Source organism: Nycticebus coucang, chromosome 9 (genome assembly GCF_027406575.1).
Source record: "Nycticebus coucang isolate mNycCou1 chromosome 9, mNycCou1.pri, whole genome shotgun sequence".
Classification (NCBI taxonomy): Eukaryota; Metazoa; Chordata; class Mammalia; order Primates; family Lorisidae; genus Nycticebus; species Nycticebus coucang.
The window spans coordinates 51,908,282-51,914,281 of NC_069788.1; the positions used below are offsets into that span (position 1 = coordinate 51,908,282).

Genomic DNA, 6,000 nt, shown 5'->3' on the forward strand with positions numbered 1-6,000 from the left:
TCTCAAGCCTTCTAACATTGCTTGGTATCGAATACTTTAGATTCATTTCATTTTAAGGTGTCCTTAAGATCCAGTCTTTTGGCAAATTGCATTCACAAACAGGACCAGCCAGCTTCAGGGACATGTGACCTACACATCTGCACAAGGCCAGGTACTTGACTTAATACTCTGCTATTTCTGGTTTCAAGTTCTAAATTTTTAAACAAGGATCATGCAATCAGCCAATTTAATAGTATCTTACAAGGAGAAGCAAGAAACTCAGAACATTACTGCAACAAGGAATGTTGTCCACAATACTAGGGATGAGGGAAGGCATTTGTAGAGTATATACGTTGAAGACATGTCTTGGAATAGTAAAGACAGGGAGAGAGAAAGAGAGCGAGGAAAAGAGAGAAAAGATCTAAAATGGAAACTTTATATAGGGATTTAATTTTTTCCACCCTTTTATTTAATCTAAGAAATGATTCAGGACTTCAGTTCTCAATTGCCTCCAGTCTTTTTTAGTTTTTTTTTTTTCTTAGTATTCTTCATCATTGCAGGAAAACAAGGCCCAATGGAAAGAAGAATACCCAAACACCATACTGAAGAGGAAGAAAGCTTTTATTCAACTGGCAGCGCGAATGGCATAGAAGAATTCAAAATGGCCACCTTCCCCACTGCCTGACTGTCTTGGTCTTTCACGTTTTATCTCCAGTCAAAAAGTTCCAGCCCACGGGTACCTTTCTCATTGGTCAGTTTGAATCAAGCAGGAGAAGTGCACTCTAGCTCTTACAGAACCATGGGCTTTTACAGAAGCAGAACCAAGAGTTACTTTTCATATCCCAAGAAGTTAAGTCTACAAATTCCTAAGAGCTGAGTCACCACAGGGAGGCCATTGCTGGTGTATCGTTGGGGTCTCCTTCAGAAGACCTCTGTTCTTAGAGACCTTACTTTTTCTGGATATCCTCTGTCATCATCTCTAATCATTCTTCCTATTCTTTCTTAAGATGCCCTCGTTTTACTCTACTTTTCACAATATTCAGTAATGTCCTCGACTTCAAAATGGAAGGAGGAACAATTATCACAGTTTATACAATAGGCATGCCTTTTCTCTTTTTTCTTGTCTTCTTTTTGATTTGTATTAAATGCAAAATGATGCCAGACGAAATGGCTCCCACCTGTAATTCTAACACTTTGGAGGCTGAGGCGGGTGGATTGCCTGAGCTCACGGTTAGCGACCAGCCTGAGCCAGAGCAAGACCTCATCTCTAAAAGTACCCAGCATTGTGGCAGGTGCCTGTAGTCCCAGCTACTAGGGAGGCTGAGGCAAGAGAATCATTTGAGCCCTATGAGCTATGATGCCACCGCACTCTACCAAGGGCGACAAAGTGAAACTGTCTCAATAAATAAATAAAAGCAAAAATGTTAATGTGAAATTGTTTCTTAGGAAATGGTGGAGAGTGGCTAGGAAAGTTTAAATGTAGTTTAAATATAGTTCAACTCTAGATGCTGGTCAAGGAGCTAAGGAAATTTCACCCCAAAATATGATTATTTGGTATAAAGACTATTTTGAATTAAAGGCCATTCATGATCAGAAAGCATTGACCTCTCCTCTATAAAACCTGACTAACTTTATTTAGAATCAGAAGGGGCTGCTGACTTCCTTATAGACCTTATAGACCTTCCTTATACTAATAGACCTGGCCCACAAATCAGTTTGTTTTTATACATCTACACATGTCCCCCCTAGCAACCACTTGCTGCAGGTATACTTTCCACACTCTCCCCCCTCCCTTCTAAAAAGCATCTTTAAAAGACTCTGACTATCACTGAGACTTTGGGTAATCATTCTTGTGATTCCCTTCATGCACACGGTATTTAGAAATAAAACTTTCTCTTATTAATCTACCAAAATTGTGAGTTGATCTTTCAGCAAACCAACCAAAGGGAAAAGGGCAGGTTTTGCCATGATCCCTACAGTTGCTTCAGTACAGATTTGATATTTCCAACTCCCATCATCATGTTTCCCTATAAAGTGTCTCAGACATTAAAGGCTAGAGTCTATAGCTTCTTAGGTATAAATCTAAGTTTGTCAGCTGGCCAAGGTGGTTCACACCTGTTATCTTAGCACTCTGGGAGGCTAAGGTGGGTGGATTGCCTGAACTCAGGAGTCCTAGACCAGCTCTGAGCAAGAGTGAGACTTTGTCTCTAAAAATACACTAATGTTTGTGGTGGGCACCTTGGGTCACAGCTACTTGGGAGGCTGAGGCAAGAGAATCACTTGAGCACAAGAGTTTGACGTTACTGTGAGCTATGATGCCACAGCACTCTACCAAGGATGACAAAATGAGACTGTCTCAAAAGAAAAAAAAAAAATCCAAGTTTGTCTTCAACCAACCAGTGAGAAGAGTTTGCTGAGATTAAAAAAAAAAAAAAAATCTAGGCTTCACTGGGACTTGAAACCAGAATCTCCCATTTACTAGACAGGTGGCTTACCCAGGTAAGCCACAAAGCCTGTCAAACTCAGGTATGGGTAATACATTATTTTATAAAATTTCACACCTCAGCCTGTCAATGTTTTTATTTTGGTGATTCCTTTGGGATTGAACAAGAAGATAAATCTAAGCCTTAGTCAAAACCAGAGAAAAATGTTCTCACTGTAGGATAAGAATTGGTCCTAAAATGAGAAAACCATCTTCCTTTTGGACACTGCTCTAAATGTCAAGGCTATCATTAGACTATAAACTCTTGGAAGCCAAGTAGACCCCAGGCTTGGTTTTGGGAATAATTACATGCCTGATGCCTACCAGTGAGTCTGCCTTCTCATAAGTTAGTCTTCATTTCATTTGTTCATCCAGTGGATGAATAATACCAGTATAAATGCCCTAATTCCATTTACATTTTTCTCTGACTTTTGGCCCCCAATGATTATGCGTCTCCTACCAAACCCGACTCCTTTGAAAGATCTTCCCCACATGCAGGATGGCATAATCTAAATCAAGTAAAGGTGTGGAGAAGATTCCTTGGGTGCAATATCTTGTGTAGAAATCTTCAAATAAGAGTCTTTGGTATTTTTTTGACATCTATGTATTAGGGTGGATAGCTCAGTAGGTGCTGCTTGAGGGAGGAGGAAAGAATTTCTCTAGTCCAAGATTAGCATATAAAAGTATAAGTATATTTTATATTCTAGAAGGAGAGAAGCAACTGGGAAGAGGGGAGGAAAAGAGAGGGAAGAGTGAAAGCACATATAATAAAAATAAGATGAAGTCTTATCAGGCTAGAGCCGACATGACACAGCTGATCTGGTCAGTTTAGGTCCTGCCTGACCTTCACCCCCTGTCTCTCATTCTAACTATTCTGTAAATTTAGCTCCCACCCTAAAGATGTCTATCTTGAGTAGTTTAGGTGGATTGATTTGGGAGATTAACTTTTGAATTAGAATGTTGTTTGGCGTCATGAGTTATACTGATTATTGTTTACTATGGGTCATGGGTTCTGCCAATTATTGTTTAAGATAAGGGTTAATATGGTCTTCACTTTGAACTTAAATATATAAAAGTGTAATTTTGGAAATGGAAGAACAGAAGAGTCTTAGAGAGGCTACTCACACTGTTCTCCAGAATCCTGGCCTTGTGACAAAGTTTGGTGGACCTATCCTGCTCTCTGCATATTGACTGAAAGTGACAGGCGGCCAGACCCTCTTTGTTCAAGTAACATGTGTGTCTGCTCTACTATTTTTGAAATTGCTTAATATTGTGTAATATGCATTTACAACAATTTGCCTATCCATTTTCCAAATAACAGAAATCAAGTTTTCTTCCAATTTCAAAAGAGCACAAATAATTAACTACTTCACATGTGTATTCTCTGTACTTGGGTAAGATGTGTGGTAGTGGATAGTGTAGAAGATTTATACCTAAGAGCAGAATAGTTGCATTATAGATTGTGCATATCCTTAATTTGAATAAGTACTCTAAAATGGCTTCTTCAATTTACATTTCCACCAGCAAGGCTTGAGGGTTCTTACACCACTAGTCCTGCAATAATTGGAGACCAATTTGGCAACATAGTGTGACCTTGTTCTGCAAAAAAAAGAAAAATGAGCTATGTGTAGTGGCAAGCGCCTGTAGTCCCAGCTACTTGAGACTATCATATTCAGCTTTTTAATTTTGCCAATATATGTAAAGACAATAAAATGATAACTTTTTAATTTTATTTCTATGATTACTAATGATTTTACAAAATATTCATTAGTCTGTCTCTATATGTTTCTCTCCTTCAATTGTCTGTCCTATCCTTTTGATCTTGCTATCCTGATTATGAAGATTTTCATGGCTTCTTGATATATCATATATATTAAGCCCTTGCCATTTTTGGACAATTCAAACATATTATCCAACTAGTACATCTATGTAGGTACCTATATTTGTACTGTGTCCTTTAAAACCTTTTTAATTATTTTTTTTAGAGATGGGGTTTCGTTATGTTGATTAGGCTGGCCTTGAACTCTTGGCCTCAAGTGATCCTCCAGCCTTAGTCTCCCAAGTAGCTGGACTACCGTGGCTCTCTTCCTGATTTCAAATGTAAGCAAATATATATTTTTTCTTATTATTTGTACTTCCGAAGTGTTTTATTTTTTTTCCCCAGGCCACATCTGGCTAATTTTTTCTGTTTGTAGTTGAAACAGGGTGGACAGGGTGACCGTCTTGCTCAAGGATCCTGGAATTCAACTCCTGAGTTCAAGAAATCCTCCAACGTGGATCTCCCAGAGTGTTAGGATTACAGGTCTGAGCCATGGCACCAGCCTTGCTTTTGAGGTTTTAAAAGTTCTCTGCTCCCTGGCACATAAGGATATTTTTCTTCAGGTGCTTTTATTTATTTATTTTTTCAAGACAAGGTTTCAGTCTATTGCCCAGGCTACAGTGCAATAGTGTGTCATCAAAGCTTGCTTCAACCTCAAACTCCTAAGCTCAAGCGATTCTCCTGCCTTAAACTCCCAAGTAACTGAGATTACAGGCACTTGCCACTACACATAGCTAATTTTTCTTTCTTTTTTTTTTTTTTACAGAGATGAGGTCATGGTATGTTGCTCAGACTGGTCTTCAAACTCCTGGCCTCAAGAAATCCTCCTAAAGTGTTAGGATTATAGGTGTGCGCCATTGCGCCACCCAGCCTTTGGTACACTTCTTTCTATGTAGAAATACGTACTATTTAAACTCTCTACATTAGGGTATCTTTCTAAAATGTCACAGTTGGTTGATTCTACACAGATCCTCTGTGTTCATTAAGGATCTTCAAATTTACCCCAGGAAGAGCTCGTTTTAAAGTAATACTCCTTGAGCTCCAATCGTGATGCATCCGGTGCTTCATTGTGTCTGGAGAGGAGGTTGAATTCCGCAGATCAGAAGGTGAGGAAAAAAATGGGACAGCGCCTTTGGGAAAGTAGAGGTAGTATGTGTTGTAAACAAGGTGGTTTCTACTATCGTATTCCCTCTGTGGTTTTTCTTTTTGAATCAAATAAAAAGGTTTCTCTGAAATGTAAGAGGTGATCAAGTGAGGAGTCTCAGAAAAAGTGCTTTCTGAAAACATGCTGTGTTTTCTTTATCATAATCATTTTCGTGTTCTAGTACAATTCCTTAAGAACAGTCACGCTCAGCACAGATATATTCTAGTAATATGTCATTACTGAAGATGGACCTCAGGCGACCGGGATGGCCGAGTGGTTAAGGCGTTGGACTTAAGATCCAATGGGCTAATGCCCGCGTGGGTTCGAACCCCACTCTCGGTAGGTTCAGTTTTCATCTTAATCTCTCTACCAGAACTTGAAAACGTTGGCTGCGACCTTGGGTGTTACTTTGTGATAAATGGTTCCGTTTTTTTGTTTGGTTTGGTTATGTTCAGAAAGCCCAAGTCTTTGCACTCTAAAGAGCACAGTTTTGTTTTCTTCCAGTTTGAAATGTAAAAAAGTGGCCTGAGTCGCCTGCCAGTACTGTAACCCCAGCACTCTGGGAGGCCAAAGCAG

General features: G+C 39.3%; 1 non-coding gene across 1 annotated transcript; it reads left to right on the forward strand.

The window, feature by feature from the left end:
- Window positions 1-5,683: 5,683 nt before the first annotated feature.
- On the forward strand, window positions 5,684-5,766 carry TRNAL-UAA (transfer RNA leucine (anticodon UAA)). Its single transcript has one exon. It is a non-coding gene; the product is annotated as a tRNA-Leu (tRNA).
- Window positions 5,767-6,000: the final 234 nt, after the last annotated feature.